The 22517-nt window shown below is 48.0% G+C and overlaps 1 long non-coding RNA gene across 3 annotated transcripts in view; it reads left to right on the top strand.

Moving 5' to 3' along the window:
- LOC105748323 (uncharacterized) overlaps positions 1 to 20734 on the top strand; it is a 59481-nt gene extending 38747 nt beyond the window's left edge. Inside the window, exons 1-4 of one of the 3 annotated variants that reach the window (XR_007476051.1) lie at positions 1 to 8332; positions 12778 to 13753; positions 14718 to 14870; positions 16784 to 20734. This is a non-coding gene — a long non-coding RNA (uncharacterized LOC105748323). Of the gene's footprint in view, positions 8333 to 11285; positions 13754 to 14717; positions 14871 to 16783 lie in introns of those variants that run through there. The other 2 variants (XR_007476052.1, XR_007476050.1) reach the window with 2 other exon arrangements.
- Positions 20735 to 22517: the final 1783 nt, after the last annotated feature.

Genomic DNA, 22517 nt, shown 5'->3' on the forward strand with positions numbered 1-22517 from the left:
AGCCCGCGGACTCCAGATCCTATTCGTGTGGAGGCACCCGACGATGCAATGTCCCTTCTGCCCTCGTTGTTTTGCGTTTGTGATCCCCGACCATAGGTTTTCGCCACAGACCTTGGTTTGGATTCTTGCTCTGTCACGTCATAGCTGTGTGGTCAGGGGCAAGCCTCTTGACCTCTCTGAGCCTTGGTTCTTTCCCTTATCAAAGGGACTGATAATGCTGCGTGCTTCACGGGGCTGTGGTGAGGATGAAGTGAGAACGTGTGAGACTTCTAGGAGCCGTACAGATGCTGGTTGTCACTTTAATGAATCCTATAAGCCTTTTGAAGTCTCTTCCTTCCCCACAGTGCTTGACACCTAATAAGGGGTTAATACAGACTTATCGAATGTGAGAGGAACGAATGACCTTCTCCTACAGAAGGGGAAGGAACTGCTCCTGGGGAGCGGTGAGGTGAATGCCCCCTCCCTGCCCTGTCCCCCTCCCCTGAAGCCTACCCTTCCCCACCCCATGTCCACAACTCCCACCATCCTTTCATCTCCAGCGTTCCTCGTGTGCTGCAGAAGTTTGCATCAGCTGGTGGCGGGCCTACCTACCTTTCTTCCTCATAACAGCTTTGCCTTGGCTTTGTGGAAGCCAACACAGAGTTCTTATCTTCCCAAAGAAACCTTTCAAAAGACAACACACTGGATTTTTTATGGTGTATGTGTGTGTTTTAGTTTCAGAAGGTGGGCTGGAAGGAAAGTAAAGATTGCCCTTTGTACCCAAGGGCAGTATCCAGCCAAGCTTAGGAGCCCTTTCTCACTGTTTTCAACTCTCCCCCATCTCCTTCCTTCCCTCCTCCCCCCATCATATAATTTTTTGGTACTTTTTGGTTAATTAATTTAAAGTGACGATAGTCCCAGATGAAGCTGTAAATTAGTTTCAAATGGCGCAGCCGGGCCACCCACTACTGGAAGATCATATTGCAGTGACAACATTAAAACTTGAACAACCCTCAACAAGGCGGGAGGAGGGGAATCCTAAAACCTCAAGTAAAAACACATTTCCAGCTCAATTCCTTGCTGCAGCCCTTAAGAAAGTGGAAACAGATGGATGGTGGCTTTGATAATGAGAGAGGCAATCAACTTTAGATTAAAAAAAAAAAAAACCACCCTGAACCCTACCCAAAAAGGATGAGTCTGACAGTAAAATCCCAGACACATAACGTTCCATTTAAGAGGCTATTGACATATTAGCCGGGAACAGAGCGGGTTCTGAGAGAGGTCAGTCCTCCTCTCCTGGAGCACTCTGCATTGTTTCCCTCGCCTCCGAAGCCAGAGCGCTCAGCCCCCTAATTGAAAACATGGCAGTATCTTTGGATGTTAGTGATGGTCAGATTTCCCCTGGAAATCACTAAGTGTTCTCGGGAGGCTTGGCTGTTGCCTGCCGCTCGATTCTAGAGAGCAGGAAAGACATTTCTGTTTTTAATTTAACTTAATTATTATTATTTTTGATTGTGTGTGTGTGTGTGTGTGTGTGTGTGTGTGTGTGATTTTTTGGGAGGCGGGGGACAAGATACCAGGAACAAAGAGAAGCAGTTCAACATTAAGAGAAAAGAAAATGTTGAAGTCATGAGATCAGGACTCATGCCTCGATCTGGCAAGCTGTGTAGCTTGGGATAAATTCTGATATTTCTTGGGCCCAGCCTCTCCGCGGCATGTGGGATCTCCCCGGACCGGGGCACGAACCCGTGTCCCCTGCATTGGCAGGCGGACTCTCAACCACTGCGCCACCAGGGAAGCCCTGACATTTCTTATGCCTCCATTTTTTGTCTGTAAAATGGGAGTGAAAAAGCCTGCTGGGCAGGTTCTCAGTGATGGAACTGGGTAGAGTGTGGGAGAAGCTGTTAGAATAGGAACCAGGGGTCCGGGACTATTTTTCCAGCTCTGCCACTTGCCAAGCCTGGGTCTTGGAGCCAGTTCTTACTGTGGGTTGACCTTCAGCTTTCTGACTGTCTGACCAGGGCTGCCATTCCTGCCCTGCCCAGTGGCCAAGGCAGGGAGTGAGAGCTAATGGATGGTGTGCACTTGCTGGACTACCAGCCCTTTGTCTACGCCTGGCACGTGCTGGGCCCTCGATAAATCATTGTCAAATGAGTGAATGAACCCGTGAAGAGGCTTGGGCAAGGAAAAAGTAATACTGCTGGAGAGTAGTGCAATTAAATTGACTTCTCGGTAATGGCAGCACTTCCTCTGGGGACTTTGTCGGAAGAGACATGCCATGTGAGTTTCTGTGATCCAGTAGGTTGCTTGAGCCCCCAAAGAGAAGAAAGACTCAAATGGAAAGAAATCTTGGTTTGGTCCAGAGAACATTTGCACGTTCGCCGGTTCAATCCTTTTGGAAAATATGGAGATTTGGTTCTGATTCAAGTTTCTGCTCAGGCTTATTTTCAAAGGCTTTTTGGTAATATTTATAAGCATCATGGGGACAGGGCCTCGGCCTGTTTTATTCACTGAATAAAGCATCTAACAGGTGTCTGACACACAGGAGATGCTCAATAATTAAGATAGAAATAAACGCAGGAATCTCTCTCTCTTTTCTCTCTCCACCTCCCCCATCCCCACCCTCAAAGCCAAGATGAACACTGAGCCTTGACGGCTTCTGTACAAAGTGGTACTTGAGAGCCATGGCCTTCTTGAGTGGAGAATTGCTCAGGACAGGTAGCTGACGCACCTGCAGAATTGCCCAGTGGGAGTCAGGGGATCACAGGGTGGGAGTGGGTTCTGAGTGCTTGGGGCACTGCCATTATTATAATAGCCCTGCTATTATTCATATCCTCCCTGGCTGTAGTCACGATCTCTGGAGATGAGCTTCCTGGGTTCACTGCCTTTTCTGAGCCCCGCTCCCTGCTCTGGGTAGTTCCGGTTTGAGGGGATGTTCTCTATCAGATGTTCTCCTCCATCCAGGGCCTGCTCCCTCCACCAGCTTCTCCATACTCTGCAGCCTCCCAGTGTGTCAGAATCCACTTGTATTTCTGGTGAAAAGGTTGTTTACTTCAAGGGTCCTCAGGGATGGAAGGAGCAGCAAGTGAGAACCAGGGCCCTGTTGATGGAGCTGTGAGGGCTTAAAACTCATTCTGATGGCTTGTTTGGACCCTAGTCAGTGCCCCTGGCAAGACAGCAGCTGGATTATGTCTGTGGGTGTGCTTGACCTGAGCTCTTGTCATCTCCTCTACTTTTCCCTTCCACCTCCACTTCTCTCCTCCTCCCTCCTTCCCTTCCATCCCGTTCCCCTGCCCACCCCCACTCTGAAAATCTAGGGTTGGGTGGCATTAGGTTGAGGGGAGATCAGGAGGTCGGCTGGAAGGAATTCTTCCATACTTTGTAACAAGCAGCTCTGGCGATAGCACGCCCCTCCAGCCACTGGTGGCCAGCCATGAAGAGCGTTGATCCCCTAGCTGTTTCTTTGACGGGACGAGTAGCTCAAATCATGGCACTGGGATAGTTTTGAGATGAACTAGCTATTGTTAGAAACATTTAGAAATGTCTCCCCTATGCTCCAATTTCCTCCTCTCTGCCAGTCTTGGCTCTAACAGCTGGAAGAAATTTCTCCTTCATCTGCTATATTCAGTCTCTCACTAAGCTCCATCAATTTTGCCTTTGAAATTTCTTTTGTACCTGCCCCTTCTCTCGTCCCCACTGCTAATCCCCGAGGCCTGGCTCTCATCTCCTTTGCACGCTGAGCTGCCTCCAGAACCTCTTGGCAGAGTTCCCTGCCTCTGGTCTCTCCGTCTTCCATCCATCCTGTACAGCCAAGCCAGACTCATCTTTCTCCGGCTCCTTTTGCATCTTAGGATGCCTCAGCTCAAATTCCCCAGGCTCTCCGAAGTACTTGGCGTTGCCCAGACAGTTTTGCAGCTCCCTCGGCCTTAATGTCTTCTTGGAGCAGTGGCTGTATGAGTTACCTGTGGCTGCTGTAAAAAATTACCACGAACTTGGTGGCTTAAAACCACAGAAAGTTGTCCTCTTACAGTTTTGGAGACCAGAAATCTGAATTGAGTCTTATGGGCCTAAGTCAAAGTGTCAGTGGGACTGTGCTTCCTTGGGAGACTCCAGGGGAGAATCCTTTTCCTTGCCTCTTCCAGCTCCTGGTAGCCACTGACATTCTTAGCCTGTGGTCATATCACTCCTCTGCCTCTGTGGTCAATCTTTTTGCCTCTGTGGTCAATCTTTTTGCCTCTGTGGTCACATTGTCTTCCCCGGGTCTGCCTGTGTGTCAGCTCTCCCTCTTACAGGGACACTTGTTATATACTTAGGGCACGTCTGGATAATCCAGAATAATCTCCCCATCTCAAAATCCTTAACTTTATCATCTCTGCAAAATCCCTTTTACCAAGTAAGGTGATATTCATGGGTTCCAGGGATTAGGATGTGGATATTTTGGGGGACCATTATCTAGCCTATCACAGGCTTCTTATCTATTCAACACTTCAGCAAATATTTATTGAGCATCTACTATGTGCTGGACTCTGTTCTAGGCAGCAAGAGTCATTAAGACTAATGATCCTTTTCAGACCCATTCTCCTGCAGGGTGAACTACCCTTATCTGGGCTCTTTCCCTCCTGGAATGTGGTATTATCACATAGCACGATCATCACATTGTATCACACTGGTAACTGTTATATACCTGTCCTCTTCCATTTCTATGCGCCCCTTAAGTTGAAGCTAACTTACTTATACCGGTATTTAGGGCCAGATGGGACTCGGTGAAGGTTTGTTAAATCAATGAACAAGTCTCTTATTGCTTCCTTTCATTCTTCCTAAATATATTTCCAATTTGCTTGGATACTAAGATGGCTCCAGTAATACAGTCTGCCTCAGAATTCTATGTTTAGGGTCTGACCTTCTCAGTGGTCATCTCCTTGTGTCTGGGTGATGGGATGTAGCTGTTGAGGGCATCTATCATTCTCCTTTGCTTGGTCCCCAGCAGTGTTATATACAATTATTTATTTAAGGCTTCCCATCAGTCATTTCTACTGCCCATTGGCTTTGAGGGGGTTGTGGGATAGGGGAAGTGAGAATGTTAGAAGACTGCGGTCTGCATCACTCGTGGGTCACATTTCCTGAGGGTGTTTCTTCTTGGTGTCGTCCAAGCATGGCCCGTCCACACCCACCACCTCTGGTAGGACAACACAATCAGTTCAGATCTGCTAAAACAGTACTGTCTGCTTCCATTGGCAGGTGAGACAAATCCTCTCGGTAAGGCCTTTTTCCACAAGTCCTGACATAATACAGAAGTGGGACAGACCCTATTAGGTACTGCCTTGTGCTGTTGGTTTATGATTTTAAAGTTGATGCCTATTTCCCTGCCTTAGGAAAGCAAAAGTGTATCTAGGACAATAAACCAGTGGTACCAACCGGAGGCGCATGGATTTGTACACAGCCCTTGGAAGTAAGGGGCATGTTTGTAGCCTAATGTCTAGAAAGCATTTTAAAAGGCAGTGTGACTCATAACTTCACACTTACTGTCTTAAAACCTTGGGCTTTCCCCTTTTCAGTGTTCTCTGCGGCCCCCGCAGGCACTGGCATTAAAACCTCACCGATGGGCTTCCCTGGTGGCGCAGTGGTTGAGAGTCCGCCTGCCGATGCAGGGGACATGGGTTCGTGCCCCTGTCCGGGAAGGTCCCACATGTCGCGGAGTGACTGGGCCCGTGAGCCATGGCCTCTGAGCCTGCACGTCCGGAGCCTGTGCTCCGTAACGGGAGAGGCCGCAGCAGTGAGAGGCCCGCGTACCGCAAAAACAAAAACAAAAACAAAAAAACCTCACCGATAACTGTTTCCTTAGGTACAGCAGTGTGTGTTGCTTTTCCAGGTGGAAAAGAATCTAAGAATAAAGATCATCTCACACACACACACACACACACACACACACACACACACACACACATCCTTGTAACTCTCTGGCCTCCCATAGAACCTAACAAAGTAGAACTTGGGTGATAGATACTTGGATGTCAATTAATTGTACCATGTTTTCCCAGCTGTGTCATTCACTTACCTCTTAGATGACCTTTGTTACATCCCTATACCACTCATTCTGTCATTTGATTAACATTTGTATTTAATTTATCTCAAATGTTAGCTTGTATAAACTTATTTTGAAAGGAAACACTGCATCTTTACCATAAATAGAAAACCAATATCGGGTATCATAAATAGAATGTAACTATAAAAATAAATATACTGAAAACCAAACAATTATTTACCCCAAAATGGAAATAAACAAGGAAATGCAGAGTAATAAAAATCAAGTTGATTCACAAAAACAAGATCCTCAGTGAGAAAAACAGAATGGCTTATGACCAGTCAGTAATAAGAGAATATTAAGCTTAACGTCATTTGATTTAATATGACCGTGTGCTTCTATGTCAGTTAAATTACAATGTCTTTTAGTTTTGAGTGATCAGCACTAAAAATTCCACCTCACATGCGTCCATGGTCAGAAAGGACACCTTACCATTGCCTAGATGGTAAATTTTAAAGATTTAATTTTTATTTATTTTTGGCTGCATTGGATCTTCGTTGCTGCAGGTGGACTTTCTCTAGTTGTGGCGAGCGGGGGCTACTCTTCGTTGCGGTGCACGGGCTTCTCTTGTTGCGGTGGCTTCTCTTGTTGCGGAGTACGGGCTCCAGGTGCCTGAGTTTCAGCATTTGTGGCTCTCAGGCTCTAGAGCGCAGGCTCAGTAGTTGTGGCTCACGGGCTTAGTTGCTCCGCATCATGTGGGATCTTCCCAGACCAGGGCTCGAACCCATGTCCCCTGCATTGGCAGGCAGATTCTTATCCACTGCGCCACCAGGGAAGTCCCCAGATGGTAAATTTTAAAAATTAAAATGTTTTCATATGTATTTTTTGGTACCTGTGAAAGAATATATGTATTCATCCCTTACTTCATGTGACATTATGAACCATAATTATAAAATGAACCTACCCCCATCTTAAGAACATTACTAATGAGTGTACCTTCCTCTCTGATTCCCATCCCTGCCTCCCTCCCCTCCCCTCCTCGGGGAAAAATTGTCTTGAATTCCTTTACATTTAAAAATAGTTTAACCACCTATGAATTTCCTGAACAGTATGTTATTTAGATATGCTTGAATATGAGCTTTTTAAAAAATGCTGTCATACTGTCAGTATCTTCTAGGCGACTGGATAATCAATTATGGTGTGTGTATGCAAGGGGGTGTTGTTTCAAGTGAAAATGAGCACATTCAGACTGCATGTGGCTACTTGGATTAACCTTGTGAGGTAGCTCTCACTCTGCTCAGGCCAGTCCCAGCTTTCACGTTAAGTGGAATTTAAGGGTGGGTCAAATGAAAAGGATTCCCTTTCCTCCACCTTTCACACCTCAATTACTTCCTGTGGAGAAAAGAGTTATAGCTGCCCGAGGCTGCTCTCCTTAGAAGGCCTGCTCGCAAAGTTGTCCCTTGGCTGGCAATGGGGAACTTGGGTTAGGGAAGGGTTCTCCCCATTCCTTGGGAAGAGTGCTCACTCTGCCTAAACTGTCCAAACAGTATGATTCATGCTGAACGCCTGCCTTCCTCCCGGGAGTCAGAATTTTGGTACATGGCAGACAGACGTGCCTATGTGGCCAGCACTCCCTCCCTCCTTCCTCCAATAAGAATCATGGGCACTGAGTCTCTGATGAGCTTCCCTAGGAAACAGCATTTCACGTGTGTCAGGACAGCTCATTGCTGGGGAGTGAGGTGTGTCCTGTGTGACTTCACTGGGGCAAGACTCTTAAGCTGGGCCTGCTTTGCATCTGGATGCTGCCCCATGCCCCTTTGTCTTTGATGATTTTTCATTGTATCTTTTTGCAGGTATAAATCATAGCCATGAATATGACTGTGTGTTGAGTCCTGTGAGTCTTCCTGGGATCGGTCTTTGGGATCCTGAGACTCCTCCAAACCTTTTCTTTTTTTTCCTGCACCACCCTGAAACCCGAATAGAGGGGCCTTGGCTCTGGGCTTTATACTTTGGAGGGCACTGAATCTCTCTTTCTCTCTCTCTCTCTCTCTCTCTGTCTCTCTCTCTCTCACACACACACACACACACACACACCCCTCTGATACTTGGGATCTGGAGCTCAGGGCTGGCCCAGCAATCTGTAACCCTAAAAGACCAGCCCTTATAACTATCACCATTGAGGCCCACGGGAAACCCTTCTGCACATCTCTTGCCTTATGTCCCGGAAAACGCATCAAATCCCATGAAGGTGGTATGCCATACATGTCCAACAATGTCAGAGGCAGGTACCACCTCAGAGAGCCGGAGAATCTGAACAGGAGAAGTGCTTGGGTAAGAGAAAGGCCAATTAATTAACTTGTCACATCCTTCCTCTCAGCTTGAATGCAGTAGATTCTTGTATAGAAAATTATTGTTTCTCGGCATGCCAGACATTCATTTTCTTCTTTCTCTTCATGTTCCAATTCCTGGTTCTGGAGATAAGAATGAACACAGTGTTCACGGCACTTGCGCATGGACACTGAAGCATATTTTACTACAGTAAGCAATTCATATGACTCTTAGATTTGTATATATGTGCAGTTCCAGACGTAGTATGTGTGAAGCGTGACATTAGGTCCTTACACTGATAACTAGCTGGACCCTGAATCCTAGAATTGCAAATTGTTCTATTTTTATAAAAATATTTAATATCTAAATTTTCAAGAAATTAAAAAGTTTCAGCTTTCTTTGAGTACCTTTGGTTAAAATAGTTTGTATTCATTAATTATGATTTATATTTTGCCTTGTAACTTTGGTAGCAATTTAAAATATTTTAGAAGAGAAATAATTTTTACTAAACTCATATTGAATTATAATTTTTCCAATTTTTACATATATTTTAAGGTATTTTAAAATGAAAGTACATTCACAGTTATTCCCTTTGTATATACATTTTATTTTGTAATTATTAGATGATTATTGTCAATGGAATAATGTTTTGTGAAAATGAACATACTTGGAGATTTTGCTGAAGTGAAGGCAAAAAATAAAAGAAATAAATATAAAATAATACATGAGCTATGGCTCTCCTGATTTTAATACTTATCCAAATATCACCAGCCCATTAATGGAACAGCCAGATGCACACAGTGATAATTAAGTTCATTTGTCTTCGATGGAAGACTTTCAGTCATACAGAAGCCACAACTTCATTAACTTTTTATGTCTTGTTATGATGAGGATATTTTTGTTGAGGTAGAGAGAGCATAGAGCATCATATCCGATGTAACATTTGGCTTGTGATTTAACTTTTGCCCATGTACACACGTGACGTGTAGCCCTCAGGTTCGGGCAGGACTGCTTCCTCCTTTCTTTACACACAGCCCTAGAAGGACCTGGGTTCTGGTGGGTGGCGAGTGCCCAGAAGCTGTGTGGACCAGGCCACAGCTGACTCAGTGTGCATGTGTCTCCAGGACCAAGGTCACACCAAAGCCAAGGGAGGGAAGAGCCCCAGGACCCTCCCCAGATGGCCTCTGTGGGAGGCCTGGAAAAGCTTTCTCTATGCACACCCTCCGGTGTCTTCTGAGCTGGGAACCTGGATGCTGGGAAGGCACTCAAGCTGCGGGCCTGGCCAGGGGGTTCAGTTTTAGCTCTGCCACCTTCTGGAGAGGTAACTCCAGAAGGGCAAATTTCCTGAACCTCTCTGATCTTGTTTCAACATGTGTAAGGTGAGAATACTCATTCTCACTTTTCAGCCTTGTTGTGAAAACTGGAGGCTTGTGTTTAAAACTCATAGCACGGTCCCTTGGATGTGGCTTAATCCATGTTAACCCATGTTTTTGGACAGTGAAACTGAAGAAAGACGTTAAACAAGAGGCTAAAGTCATCCTGGTGGTTAATAGAAGGAGGAACCCAGGCATTTTAATGTTCCTTCCATTTGCTGGGCCCTGATAACCCGCCGTTCTTCTAAAGCCCACCTGCTCTCCTGCCCACACCCAGGTTAGGAAGGATGCCTGCCCTGCGAGGCGTCCTGGTCTGAGCACCAGTTCACTTTCCTTGGAATCTAGCTCTGAGGATTTACAGCCAGGGTGGGCACACACTGGAGGTCCCCTTACCTGTAAGTTATTCTACCCGTAATCAGATTTCTTTCTACTGTGGGGAGCCAGCCTGTGTAACTTCACAGAAACCTGGGAACAGATGATATAAGGGTCACCGGAGCCTCCTTGCTGCCTAAGATGCAACATCCAGGAAAATGATTTCTCTGGGCACATAAGTTACTAGGGTCCCGGGGTAACCATAGCTCAGGCTCTGATAATTCCCTTAATGCTGTGTTCAGTGATGGAGTGTTCATGGCCCCCTTGGCAGCCCGCCTGCGTGGCCCTGCTCTCTGAGTTCAAGAGCCTCAGTGACACCTGCTGTTGCCGAGGGAGGTGATATATGTAGAGGGAGGACGGGCAGAGGGGAGGGAAGACCACTCCTTTCCCAGCCCCTTTTCTTCCAGGCCAGTCTGACTCAGGTTCAGAGACCCTTAGTCCTTCTGGTGAGCCATTTGGAGGGCAAAGACACTTTGAACCATGGCACAAATCACTAGTCATTTGCAAGAGGATAAAATTAGGTACCTACGTCACACTACAGTAAAAAATTCCAGATGGATTAAAGATTTGTGCATTAAATATACAGTACTAACAAATTAAAAGGCAATATAGGACTATGTATATGTAAGATTGTTTTGTTTTACCTATAATCTGAGCTGTCATCCTTTTCTAATAGAGTTTTACAGATAATCTCACATATATAGTCTTACAAGTCCAGGTGGAGGGCATATGTCATATATCTCAGTCTCGATCCTTATATCTCTATGTCTTGGGGTGGGGAAGGCCTTTCTAAGTCTGGCACCAAATCCAGAAGTCAACAAAGAAAAATTTGGCATATTGGACCACCTAAAAATTTAAAAAAGCAAAACAAAACTGTACCGTGAAAGGCACCATAAATAAAACATAAATACATAAATGACAGCCTGGGAGAAACTATTTGCTATACATCCTAGCAGGAAAACTGTAAATATCCATACTATAGCAAGCGTTCCTCCAAATCAATCAGAAACAACATAAATGGACAAATGCACGATTCACACACACACCATACAGATGGTCCATTCAAGAAGAAAAGAATTTTAGGGCTTCCCTGGTGGCGCAGCGGTTGAGAATCTGCCTGCTAATGCAGGGGACACGGGTTCGAGCCCTGGTCTGGGAGGATCCCACATGCCACGGAGCAACTTAGGCCCGTGAGCCACAACTACTGAGCCTGCGCGTCTGGAGCCTGTGCTCCACAACAAGAGAGGCCGCGATAGTGAGAGGCCCGCGCACCGTGATGAAGAGTGGCCCCCGCTTGCCATAACTAGAGAAAGCCCTCGCACAGAAACGAAGACCCAACACAGCAAAAATTAATTAATTAATTAATAAACTCCTACCCCCAACATCTTAAAATAGCAAGAGGAGTCAGAATGAGAAATTGTTTAAAAGAAGAAAAAATTTTTAATTATTTGATATCTAAAACTGGAAGAAAAAACATTGTTTGATCTCACTAATAATTAAAGAAATATGGATGCAAACAGCATTGTGGCATTGTTTTCATTTTTGCCTACCCAATTAAAAAGATTGATAGCCTTCAGAACTGCTGAGAGTGAAGAAACGAGCTCGCACACGCTGTTGGTAGGAATGAAAATCCTCACAACCTTTTTGAAGGTAATATCTCAATAGATATATAAACTTAAAATGCGCTTACTGAATAACCCCCCTATCTCTCCTCTAGGAATTTATCCTCCCAAACCATGGCATGAATGAGTAAAGATGTAAGTACAAGGGCATTCATTGTACCATGGCTTACAAGAGCAAACATTTGTACAAATTTAAATTTCCACGGCAGAACATGGTATATCTGTGTAGTGGAATCCTCTTCAACTCTTAACAAGAAGGTAGATCCGTGTAGCAGGAGGTAACATTTTTCTGAGTATTTGCTAGGCACTGTTCTGAGTGCTTCCCATCATGACCTTGTTTAACTCACTCAGGTCTTCATAAAGTAGATGATGTTGTCATCATCCACACGTTGCAGAAGAGGCACGGAGAGGTTCTTAACCTCCACAAGATCACACAGCTGTGAAAAGTCAGAGCTGGTATTTGAACCGGGCAGTGAGGCTTCTGAGACACCAACCAGGAAGGAGGGGTCACTGATAAAAGTTGTGTTAAGTGATAAAGCAAGTTGCAGAAAAATATAGCATAACTACATTTTGGTGAAAATACATGTGACTATATACATAATATGTACTATTTATATGTATGTTGCATTACAATAATTATGGAAAGTTTAATTTGGTGGGAGTGATTGAAGGGGCAGATTTATTTTCTTCCGAAAAAACGGTGGGATTAAAAAAAAAAAACTAGCTCCCTTCTGTTTTTATTTTTATTTTATTACCCATGCCCACTTGACTTGCATGAAATAAAAATGGCCCAGTCTGGTAACAAAAATACATCCTTGAAAAATAACATATCCTGTTCACACCAGTAATGAAAAATCCCAGTTTGGGAAATACAGCTTTTGATAGTTATTATTTAGCAGTAGATAAATTACTTTAAATAAAGGCTTTAAAAATGATTTAAAAGGTAGTATGTCATCGTCGTAGAAAAGGTGGAATTATAGAGCTGAGAGAGTGAACTGGTCATCTAGTGGGTTCCAGGAAGCTGGGACCTCCTGCTCTGTGGTCCCTGCTGCATTTATTTCTCTCTTTGTTTTCTTCCCAGCATCCTGTTTCCATGACATCCTACTCCAATCCCCCAAACCCAGAGCAAGCTTGGTCAGGGGTGGGGAGTCACCATGCAGTTGAAGAGCCCTGACCCAACCAAGTGATGTCACAGGAGCTGGTCCAGGATGGAGATCCTGTCCATTTGCTGGTGGCCAGAGTCACAGGGTCACAAGACCTCCAGCTGCTTGACTCAAAAGGGCGCCCAGGGCACAGCAGGCACTTGGGCTGTGTGGTTCTGTCTGGGGTGATTTTGCTTCCTGAGGACATCTGGCAATGTCTGGAGACACTTCTAGTTCTTACCACTGGGGAGTGGGTACTACTGGAATCCAGGGAGGAGTGGGCAAGGAAGGCTGCTAAACATACTATAGACCAAGAATTACCCAGCCCCAAATCTCCATAAGGCTGAGATTTCAAAACCTGCCCGCCATTAGATCCCCTGGTCGGTCTTGCAGCAGGAGGGATGGGGTCCTGAGGGTCCCACCTGTGGAAGTTCCTTGGCCGGTATGCCCCTGTTCTAGAGGAGAGGCAGGTTTCTCCAAGGCCAGGTGGAGAGAACCAGCCCAGTCCACCCCAGGCGCTGCATTTCCCAGGAGCTGGGAGGAATTAAGTTATAATATACGGACTAACATTGATACAGTGTGTGACAGGTGACAGAGTTCTTCCTCTGTGCTGGGGTTCAGTACAGGCTGGGGTCCTCTGCACTGCCGCCCATATTGTTGGGGTCCTGGACAGGTTGGGGGGAAGGGGAAAGGCTACATCTGCTTCTCATTCTTTCATGAAACGAGTTCCTTGTCATAAACTCCCCAGTCTCCCTTTGATCACAACTCTGACGGTTCAAACCCTTCATGTTATTGCAGGTTCCACTTGTGGGTAGGAGGCCTTCCCCAGCAGATGTGAAGGCAAACATACTCTTTCTCCCCATGCTGTGGTATCCTGGAGACTGGTGAGCCAGAGCTAGGATGCCATGACATCAGGTGGGTTAAGTGTGGGCTTCATGTACCCGTTCCATATCATGTAAGCTTGGAGGGAGGGTGGGCAGCAAGGGCTGGCCAGGGAGGCTGGGCATTCGGGAGATGGACAGGGTTCCACGTGTCAGGTACTTCACATATGTTATTTCACTTGCTTCTCATGACAACTCCTTGAAATGGGTTTTATGATCATATCTATTTTTTAGAGGAGGAATTCAAGCTCAGAGAGGTTAATTAACTCTGCCAAGCTCATGTAACTAGAAAGTTGAGCTCCTGGAAAGGGTGAGGGGAGCTCTCTGGGCCATCATGGGTTCTGCAAGGGCGGATGAGAGCTGGACAAGTGTAGACTGGCAGGAGAACCATGGCCCTGGGACACGTTTGTCCTAGGTTAGTGGGCACCGTCACCATGCCATGGAGCAGGGCAGCTTCGGCCTGGGATGAAGGAGTGGGATCACAGTGGCCACTGGACAGAGCATGGCCTCTCTGGGAATTGGAGGAGGTAGGGTGTGGGGAACTGGAAATGATCGATAGAGGGCAGAGGCCACCAAGGTGGGTGCTTAGAAGGGCCTGCAGACCAGAATAGGAGTGGAAATACTCTGAGGGGCTGAGACATGCTCTTCACTGCATCATGTGTGTGCCCTGTGACGGGGAACTGGGGTGTCCTGTGTTAAACAGCATGTGACTCCCTGGGGAGCATCTCCCTTCTGTTGATGTCTGTGGTTAAATGCTCTAGCTTCTTGGCTCCTTTGGGTGATTTAGAAAAAGTGCCCCTCTGGGTGGGTGCATAGTTCAGAGTTTGGACTTGCTGTCTTCCCCTTTAGTCAGGTGCTGATGGAGGACAGCTGTAGAGGAGGTCTACAGGCCGGGCAGGGCGTGCGCGACCAGAGAAGAGGAACCACGGAGGGTGGGTCGCTGCGTCCAGGCCTTCAGGCGGGCAGGGACTAACTCGTACCTGCATCTGCACGTACAGCTCCTGGACCTGAGCTGGCACAGAGCGTGCCCAGGCAGTGTTTGCCGAGAGGATGAATAGAAGAGGGTCACCTTCCTTTTGACTCCTTAGGGTGAGTCTTCAGCCTTCTTTGGAAGAAGATTTGGAAGTGAGGAAGAGAAGGCTATGGGTCAGGTAAGATGGAGGGGGGAAGCTTGACTCATCATGTCAACTTCATAGTAGATGCTTTTGAATCCTAAAAAAAATAATAGCTGAATGTTCTTGAGTGATGGGTTACCAGGAGCCAGCCACGGTGCTCACCCTTCTGTGATGGGCAGTTTTATATGTTACTCTGCCTAGGCCTGAGTTTCCAGTGATTCAACCAAATGCTAACTTAGGTGTTGCTGTGAAGGTAGATGTCATTAAAGTCCCAAACCAGCGACTTTAAGTAAAGGGGATGATCCTAGGCAAGCTGGGTGGGCCTGATTCAATCAGTTCAAAGGTCTTAAGAGCAGAGCTGAGGCTTTCCTGAAGGAGAAGAAATTCCATCTGGGGCCTGCAGCTTCAGCCAGTGTCTCAGTTCCAGCCGGCCCTTCCTGACGGCCTCCAAGTGGATTTCAGACTCACCCAGCCAGCCCCACAATCACATAAGCCAATTCCTTGCAACAAACCGCTTAGTGTATATCTCCTACTGGTTTTATTTCTTCGGCTGAACCCAGACTAATACACCTTCATATGGATCAATTTATCTAATCCTTGCAAGAACACTGTTAGAGTTGTTGTTGTTGTTCCCATTTTAAACTGGAGCCCAGAGAAGGCAAGCAGGGAAGCCAGGATTCAAACCGCAAGGCTTTTCCCTCCAGGGCCCAAGTTCTCAACTGCTGCCCCAGAGAATCTCAGGGAGTCAGTCACGTCCATAGCAGCCAGTGCTGGATAGCCGACAGGCTTCAAGATGGACCGGGCAGTTGTGATGGGCTGACTGGGACGGTGTCGTAAGGGAGGGAGTGGCCGCTACCCAGAGCAAGTTACCGCAGCAGTCGGCCCTGGGGGAAACACACACATCTCGATGTCACCTTCCAACAGCAATCTGTCCTTTCCTCTGAGCTCCCTGACATTCTGAGTGCGCACAGAATGTTCCCTCAACCTTGTATTTGCTTGTATTTTGTTTTAGAGTATCCTCTGGTGGTTAGTTTTCTCACAGGGCTGAGCTTTCTAAAATTCCCTGAAATGTTCACCGTCAGTCCTCTAACGGGAGCTCTGTCCTCTGATTCATTCACTCATTCAAAGTGACATTGAGTTACCCTTCTTCACAAAGGAGCCCCAGCTTGCCCAGAAGAAGAAAGTTAGGTGTTGGCTCAAAAGGAATTCAGAGGCATCTGATGACTTGTCAGGTGCTCCCTGGCTGTGCACATGCCACACCTGGATGAAAATTACCCCTCCAGAGCAGCAAGTTAAAGAAAAACCTTTGGGTCCAATGTTTGGAGTGCTGATTTCCCATCGTTTAAAATCATGGAGTAGACGTGAGCTGCATTTGATTGGTCTCCACGTAACAGCTCAGACTCTGTATGCCGACCCCCTCTGCTCCCTCCCGGTTCCCCTGCCCGAGGCCCTGCAGTCCTGAGGGGGGCTGAACACGAACAGACCAGGAGCTGGAGGATGGAATGCGTCCCCTTCTAGCAATGCCTTTTGGAAAATGCAGAGTGGAACATGAGCCAGAGTAGTTGTGTGTGAGGTGGGTGTGGGGTGTGTACATGTGTGTGTACGTTTCTCTGTGTCAGAGGAGGTGTGGGCAGCGGGTAGAAGGAGGGTGGCTTGATAATGAGCAGGGACTGGGTATTTGTTCCAGCCTGAGGGGTAAGGTTTGAAGCCACGGGACAAAACTGGGCTCTGAACTCATGGGGCCTCCAGGAGCGTGGCTGAGGACAGAAAGCTCAGTCCAGAGGGAGCAGAAGAGGGACAGAGACCAGTGCCTATGGTTTAATGACAGTTCCAAGGATTAGAGTATTTTCATCCTTTGTTTCTTTCTGTCTCTTTGTCTCTGTGTCACTGTCTTTGTGTCTCTGTCTCTCTCGTGTGTGTGCCTGACCACTCTTTTTCTTTGGAAACAGGAAAGCAATTGAGTGGCTCACAGAATCCCGAGGAAGAAGAACACTCAGACCTTCTAAAGGCACAGGGACAAAAGGAAGAACCACAAGCAAAATCACTCCCCAGGGCTTCCCTGGTGGCGCAGTGGTTGAGAGTCCGCCTGCCGATGCAGGGGACACGGGTTTGTGCCCCGGTCCGGGAAGATCCCACATGCCGCGGAGCGACTGGGCCCGTGAGCCATGGCCGCTGAGCCTGCGCGTCCGGAGCCTGTGCTCCGCAACGGGAGAGGCCGCAGAGGTGAGAGGCCCGCGTACCGCAAAAAAAAAAAAAAAAAAAAATCACTCCCCAGAACTACTGCTGACGCCCTGACGGCTCCTGGGTGTCACCCAGTGTCACTGCGGCTGTACAGCTGGTGGACCCAGGTTGCTGCCCAGACCAGAATCAGGGAGACCCGATTCATAGACCTGGCAGACCTCTGCTGGGAGACTTAGGGGGGGTGACATGAGTCCTCAAAGGACCCACCAGCTGGCTAGGTGGGGTCAGCTAGAGACAGCTTTAGCATTCTGGTTTATTGCTGGAAATAAAAGAGACAATGATGGTCAACTCTTGTGCTGGTTGGATCCCACGTGTAGACAAGGAATTTCAAACTCTAATTTTACCCTGGAACACCAACAATCCCTTCCCTAAATTCCCCTAGAGATGTTAGGGCAATCTCTAACCTCTAGTAAGATGGATGGATTAGCGAGACCTTCCTTGTGTCTCTAGTTCATTGGGTACAGAGTCTTCTGGAGTGGGAGAGAGGAGAAGGGAAAATCAAGGACAAAAGATACTGTGAAAAATGGAGATACTGGAATCTTCCAGCTGCAGATCCCTATTTGTTTGTTTTTGCTTTGGGCCATGGGGCTTGGTTTCAAGCTGAGACCTTGGCCTTCAGGAGCAAGCTGCCGTGGTCCTCAAAGGCGGGGGGCAGTGATGGTGGAGTAGGTGACATCCCACTCACTCTCAGTGAGAGAGTCCCACCCTCTCACTGCAAGCAGGTTGCTATATTGTTACTGTGGCCAGTTAGAACCTGCTCTGGGAGGGGAAACTTCTAAAATCCTGGGAAGTGAGTGTCTCAAGGTCTCATCCTGGAAGAATAGTCTGACCCTAGAAGAACAGGTGAGGGGTGATCTCTCTATTTCTCAGCCAACTTCTAGAAGATGGCAGAGAGGGCCAGCAGTGAGTTTAGCCTCATGGAAATCACAGGCTTTGCAGCCTTTGGGATACGTAGACTCTCTGGCTTCCTTCTTCTTTGTACCAGAAAACCAGACCTGCTTCCGCCAGGCTTGGGGCTGCAAGTGGAACCTCTGGGACCAGAGCTAAGAGGAGAGACAGCCTGAGACCCGTGGCCTCCTCAACACGGGGAGAAGTGGCTCCTGACCAGTGAGAACTGGCTGTGCCTGGGATGGGGTGTGTGTGTGTGTGTGTGTGTGTGTGTGTGTGCACGTGCACCTATATAAACGTGTGTGTGTGTTTTATTCAGGGGCAGAGTGGAGGCTGATCCCCCTGAATGCCTCCTCTTCACATCCTCCAAGGGAGAAGGGCCATTCTCCTTGACTCCTGGGAGCTGCAGAATATTGGAGAGAACACGTCTGCCCAGAACAAAGCAAAACCCTCAAAGGTTCTTTCCTATCTCTGATTCTAGAAAATTACCTGCCCTTTCATCCACTTCTCACATTCACGGCCTGTCTGTGTCACTGTCATTTTCCACCTCCTGGCATCTCAGCGCTCATCCTTTCTCTTTTGTCTCTCCGTCTGTCCAGGCTGGTTTGCATCTCTTTGTCTTTGCAGGGTCTGCATCCCTGCCTCTGTCTGTCCCTCCCTCCGCCTTGGCTGGCTTCTCTCTCAGCTGTCGCTTTTCTCTCCTCTCCTCCTGGCTAGCGCTGAGCAAGTGGCTGTCGGCCGTCCCTCGCTAGAGCCGAATCCCAGAGAAAACCAGTGTTGGAGCTGATGAGTGATTTTGGCTCCCTGTCTGATTTCCCTCCAGCTTGGTTTTGAAGCTCTGTGCAGCCCTGGGACGTCTGGAGGCCGGCTGGGCCGCATTGGGCTCTGCCGCTAAGGGCCCCCAGCCTTGGCACCCGAGGTTCCACCCCTTCTCCTGACTTGGAGTGATCCCGTCGTCCTGTCTTACAAATTGGGATCGCCTCCCTGCATGTGGGCTTTGGTGACAGCCACCAGATGGCAGGGACTGGTTTTTATAGTAACTCATTAACCTCTTGCCATCCTGCAATTAAGAAAGCATTTAATTGCTTTTGCTCGAGCCATCCTATGAGTGATTTGGGCGGCTCGTGTTCCTCATGTGAACCAATTTGCAGCTAGAGCCCGAGAGAGTGGGCACAGTGGCGTGTGAGGGCCCAGACGTGGTGAGCACCCTGGGCAGCCCTGGATTGCCCTTTGGGGCCTTTGGGTGGAGGGGAGCACAAGCCTTAGAACCTTCCCGATTGGTTTCCTGCTGGCTCCTCAGCAGGACTCCTGATGAGTCCTGTGGATGAGCGCTGGATGCCCCTGAGAGGCTATCTAGGTTCCTTCTCATTTAACCGTGGGGAGGACTAAAGCCAAATAAGTCAGGGAACTTGCCCCAAGTCACACAGCTAATCACTGGCACCACCTGGGCTGCAGCCCAAGTGTTCATTTCCCACCTGCGGTGCTCTGGGCTTCTCCTTGTTTTGCCAGCCTTTCCTGGGAGACGTGCTGCTGCAGCGCCTCTGAAACTGTGTTCACTCCCGTACTTGGTCTGCTTTTAGGTGCATAACTGCCCGAGAGTTATTTACTCAGGAAATAGCTCAGAGCATCCCTGAATGGATTAACCAACTCCATCCAAAGAGGCAGGACCCACTCCCCTCTCCCCGCCACGCAGTCCCAACCAGCACACCTGGCAGCCTCACTGCAGCACTGGGGATCACTGAGTGCACAATGCCATGACCACGGAGGCTCCAGCCCGCAGCAGAGCTCCCACCAGCCTTTTTTAGGTGCCAACCCTGCACCAGCTGACCCACTCACAGCAGAGGCCCCTTAGGCCTCCCAGAGACGGTTAGCAGCTTGCCTCCCATCCCTGTGTCCCAGCACCACCTCCACAGGGCAGGTCTCCGGGCATCTGTCATTGCCGTGTCTTTGTTCCCTTACTGCTTATACATTTCCCCGCCACCGACCCCCTCACCTCCCAAACCCCACACCCTTCCACTGGGCTTTGGGTGCTTCTGCTCCACAGCAATGGATCCCTCCACCCCCAGCAGGGTGGGCAGGGAGACATGCCACCCAGACCCCCATCAACGAAGGCTTTGCCTCGGCTGCTGGGAAGGTGGTCGGCAGGCCACCTTTGGGGGCTGTCTTAGCTGTGGAGGGCTGCCTCGCCCACAGTCATGCCCTTCTGGAGGGGATGCCCCATCTGATGACTGATCAAGGAGGGCATATAAGGATCGGTTATTTTGGTCCAATGCAGGACAACTCTGATGGATCATTTTGGCTCCAGAGCTCCCACAGGGTCAGCCCAGGGCCTGTCACTGGCCAGCATCACAGCTTTACTTCTTCCTCCAACTTCTGCTTCATCCCAGTCACATCCCCAGGTATTTATCCCAAGAACATTCCTGCTTATGAAGAAATATTAAACGTGATAACTCTATATTTAACATTTTGAGGAAGTACCAAACTCTTTTCCACAGGGGCTGTACCATTTTGGATCCCTGGCAACAACGTGTAAGGGTTCTAATATGGTATACAGGTATTCCAGCATCATGTGTGGAAACGACTTTTCTTTCTTCATCGACGCATCTTGGCTTCCTTGTTGAAATTAATTGGCCATAGATGTATGGGTTTATTTTTGGACTCTCAATTCTGTTCCATTGATCTATATGTCTATCCTTATGCTGGTACCTAACTGTCCTGATTACTGTGGGTTTGTAATAAGTTTCTTAAAAATTAAAATAATTGTTTCCAGCTTTATTGCTACACAACATATAACTTTGTGTAAGTTTAAGGTGTACAACGTGATGATTTGATACATGCGTGTATATATATATATATATATATATATATATATATATATATATAGTGAAATGATTACCACAATAGGGCTTAGTTAACACCTCCATCACCTTTTTGTGAGTGTGTGTGTGGTGGAAACATTTGAGATCTAATCTTTCAGCAACTTTCAATTATACAATACAGTATTGTTAACTATACTGTACATTAGATGCCCAGAACTTGTTCATCTTATAACTGGAAGTTTGTCCTTTGACTCATATCTCCCCATTTCCTTCACCCTATAAGTTTTGAAATCAGATGTGGTAAGTCCTTCACTTTGTTTCTTCTTTTTTAAGATAGTCTTGGCTTTTCTGGGTCCCTTACATTTGCATGTGAATTTCAGGATCAGAGAAGACAGAAAAGGCAGGAGGGCTTTTTAAGTTGCTGACAGTAAGGCCTGCCATGTGGGACTCCCCCAAGGGCTTCAGTAAATTCAACTGGGCATCTGAATAACTGGGCAAGCGTGTTTGCTTATGTACTTATGTATTTTGTGGAACAGGGGAAAGGGGCTACGTGTGGTGTTCCCGTTGACTCAGTGTGAAATGGGGATGGAGGCCTGAAAGCAGGAGGCCGGCACAGGGAAGACCCTGGGGGTGAAAGCTTTCTCAGACCTGGGGCAGCTCCCGGCTCCTCGTGCTGTTCCACTGGGGGATTGAGAAATCCCCGCCATCGGCAGGCCTGTCGGTAACACAGAGCGCGAGGCACAGAGATGAAGCCGCTCTCTGTGAAGAGGGAGGAGGGTGGCACCCTGGGGCACCCCAAAACACCTCCTCGGGCCTCTGACCTCTGTGGAACGGAGCTGGACATCAGGGCCCCTGTGTGGCTTTAGAAGGGTTGGTTTTGTAACCCATGTCTCACTTGGGGGGGCGGCTCTCCCCCACCCGCCGTGGACAGATGGGGTTCACGAGCTCCCCGGGACTCCGTCTGTCACGTCTCCCAGCAGCCCCATCTTCTCTGGAGTCGACAGCTGGCCTGGCTGCCTCTGCGGAGTGGCAGCCTCTCTACTGCCTGAAGCCAAGTTCCTCTCAGCGCTGTCACTCTCTGGGCTGTTCCCGTGGCTGCTGCAATGGGTGATGAGACCCCGTGTGACTCGTGTCCTCTGCACAGACTCCAGGGCTAGGCTCTGAGGCCCAGGAGGTCTGAGATCCTGGCCAGAGGGTGCAGGTGTGCGGGCAGGTGGGTGTGAGCATTCCAGTTATCCCTCTTTCAGGAGTTCTGTTTACTCATCCTTTCCTCAGAGTCCTTCAGGGAGAGAGAAAGCATTCTGCCCCCTTTCCTGGGACTGGAATTCTCTCCCACTCATGGCTGCCCAGATCTGGTTCCCAGATGCCTCTTGGAATATCTTACTGGAGAATGCTTGCTCACTGGTCCTTGAGCCTGGAAGAATCCTGGACCTTCAGAGCCACAGGTAAAAGGCAGCCTAGTTCAGGAGAGGCCACAGACATCAGAAACATCCTGACCGGGATCCATCCCAGCTCTAATGCTCACTGGCTGTGTGACCTTGGACAAGTCACTTCCGTCTCTCAGCTCCCATTTCCTCCTCTGGAAAGACCCGATAGGGTTGTTGGGATGATGAAATTAACACACAACAAAATTCCTGCTGACTTGTAGGCCCTGAAATGCTGCATTTATATCTGTTGAAGATTGGGTTCCCAGGGAAGCAAGCTCTGAGACAGAGTTTAGCAGTCAGGATATTAA

This window comes from Orcinus orca, chromosome 2 (genome assembly GCF_937001465.1).
Source record: "Orcinus orca chromosome 2, mOrcOrc1.1, whole genome shotgun sequence".
NCBI lineage: Eukaryota > Metazoa > Chordata > Mammalia > Artiodactyla > Delphinidae > Orcinus > Orcinus orca.